Source organism: Alosa pseudoharengus, unplaced genomic scaffold (genome assembly GCF_046254945.1).
Source record: "Alosa pseudoharengus isolate Yale_2024_CS ecotype anadromous, Long Island Sound unplaced genomic scaffold, YU_APseudo_1.1 YU_APseudo_1.1_scf_12, whole genome shotgun sequence".
Lineage (NCBI taxonomy): Eukaryota > Metazoa > Chordata > Actinopteri > Clupeiformes > Clupeidae > Alosa > Alosa pseudoharengus.
In genome coordinates this window covers 13,053,394-13,055,893 of record NW_027468587.1, presented here as the reverse complement: position 1 = coordinate 13,055,893, position 2,500 = coordinate 13,053,394, and the positions used below count along the sequence as shown (strand labels likewise).

Sequence of the window (2,500 nt, the reverse complement as noted above, 5' to 3'; positions counted from 1 at the left end):
AATTCAGGCATGGACGGGGCCGTTTAAGGTTTGAAAATAGATAATTATGTACAACTGCCTCGAAAATTCCTGATCGCTTCAGGCATTTACGTTTTCCTTGCTTTAAATTCTGTGGTTAGTCAGTCAGTGCCCAGGACTGAGGTGTGATGGTTCATTAAGGAAGCTAGTTATTTTCCCATTTACTGTTCCACTGACCTGTGATCCTAGTCTTCTTCCCAGCTCAAAGAAGGTTTGGGGTTTTCACTTCATCCCCTTGGAATTATGAGGTTCTATCTGCATTCTGAGTAGTTCTGTGATATTGAGCTTCAAAGTTTTAGAATTCCATAGAGTTATACTGATAAGTGGAGCAAACCTCTTTAGATATTCACCTCACCTCACCTTATGAAGTTCACAAAATAAGAATAGGGGACGACTTGTCTGACCACTTTTGGTGACCACTTCTGGTCTCCCTGCTGTAAAATGCCTGTGTGTGAGAGCTGGAATTCAGTGATTCAGTTGGGATGGAGGACTCACCTCCTGTGTGCTTGACCCTGGGCCATGTTTTCATATGTGAGACTTTGCATAATAACCCAGCTCTGACTTGTGAGGTGTGTGGCGTGTGTCCTGCAGATGGGTTTAACTGAGGGGAAAATTGAGATGTCCAGTAAGACCAGAGAACCCAGGTCAGCACGGTGTGAAACATTTGTCATGATGGCTGACGAGAGAGAGAGAGAGAGAGAGAGAGAGAGAGAGAGAGAGAGAGAGGGAGAGAGAGAGGGAGAGAGAGAGGGAGAGAGAGAGGGAGGGAGAGAGAGAGAGAGACAGAGAGAAAGAGAGAGAGAGGGAGAAACAGAGAAAAGAAATGAATGTGTGTGGTTGAGGAATGGGGGTCATGTTATAAGACTCGGGCTCGTACCCTTTTCCCCTTGGGTCTAACCGTAGAGTCCTATCTCCTATCCAAAGAGTTTTGGAAGGATTGTTCTAGAAACACTCAGTCCATACAGTCCAGCACAACTCCTCAGTCCTGTGTGTGTGAAAAAGAGAAAGAAAACCAGCCCAGTTGTGTGTTACAGCCAGAGGACACAGCTGATGCCACATTGGCAGACATGCCTGCTCGGAGGAAACGTTTCACATCAATTTCACATCAGGCTTGCAGGGTTGAGTAACGTCCTCACCGGGCACTTTCCACCACCCCTTGGATTCCCTCCAGTGGTTCTCAGAAATGGGGAAATGGGGAATTTTTGGCTTTGCCATAACATTGCCTGTGTTCTTGGTTTGGGCGCTGTTTTGAATTTGCACTTTGGGTTGCAAATGTGGAGGTGTGTGTGGGGTGGAATTTAGTGGCTGTCTGGGCGATCAGAAAACCAACCTTGTGCTGTTGTTGTTGTGCAAATTTGGTGATGTCTGGCTGATGTTGTGCAAATTCGGTGAATTTTGGGCAAATTCCCCTTGCTCAGAGATGAGTGGATGTTTTGAGGGGCTGATGTTCCTCCTGGTGGCGTTCAGGGCTGGGGTTATCTGACTAATGTTCCCAGGGAAGATCCTCCTCAGCAGGAACTGCTTGTTCCCTAAAGCTGCCAAAGTTTACTGTGCTGACCTTCATCTTCGCTGGGACAGGAAAGTGTGTGTGTGTGTGTGTGTGTGTGTGTGTGTGAGAGAGTATGTGTGTGTAAGAGAGAGAGAGAGTGTGTGTGTGTAAGAGAGAGAGAGATAGTGTGTGTGTAAGAAAGAGAGAGAGAGAGTGTGTGTGTAAGAGAGAGAGAGAGTGAGTGTGTGTGTGTAAGAGAGAGAGAGAGAGAGTGTGTGTTTGTGTGTGTGTGTGTATGAAATAGAGAGAGAAAGAGCATGTGAGTGGGATTGTATGTTTGTGTGTGTGCAGGAAGAGCACATGAAAGCCATACTGTAGTGTTCCTATTGTGCTGGGTCTTTTGCTCGGCTGTTGACTCACAGGATCTGAGTGTTCTCTTTCTCAGAATGCACTGGCATGGTGTGGCGAAGTCCAGCAAGTTTACGACACTAGCAGTGCGACTGCTGGTTACCTCTGGTCAAGTTAACGAGGGGTTCATGAGCCCCTGCTGGATGTTGTGGACACTTTAATAATGGGGCTGATTCACTCCTCACTTCCGTCCTGTTTGTGTGTGTGTGTAACTATAGCTTGCATGTGCTGGTGCTTGTGCATCATGCTTCCCTTGCTCTCACACATTGCTCTCACACACACACACACACACACACACACACACCCCGTAAACACTTTGACTCAGGATGCCTTCCTGTCAGTGATGTTTCTGTTTCCTTGGTTCCTCAGCTTTTCCAGTAAGTTTTTTAGCAGCTTTTCTCACACTCTGTGTGTGTTAGTCACACACACACACACACACACACACACACGCACACACCCACACACCCACGCTCTCCCATATAGCCCAGCCCTACCATACACAAATGTAGTCAGCCTTTCTCTGCGTATACTCAATGAATGTGTGCTGTACATATGATTATGTATATGTGTGTGATCATGTGTGCA

At 46.8% G+C, this 2,500-nt stretch overlaps 1 protein-coding gene across 1 annotated transcript in view; it reads left to right on the top strand.

Moving 5' to 3' along the window:
- cdkal1 (CDK5 regulatory subunit associated protein 1-like 1) overlaps positions 1-2,500 on the top strand; it is a 273,052-nt gene that overhangs the window by 43,226 nt on the left and 227,326 nt on the right. The gene's annotated exons all lie outside the window — the stretch shown is intronic.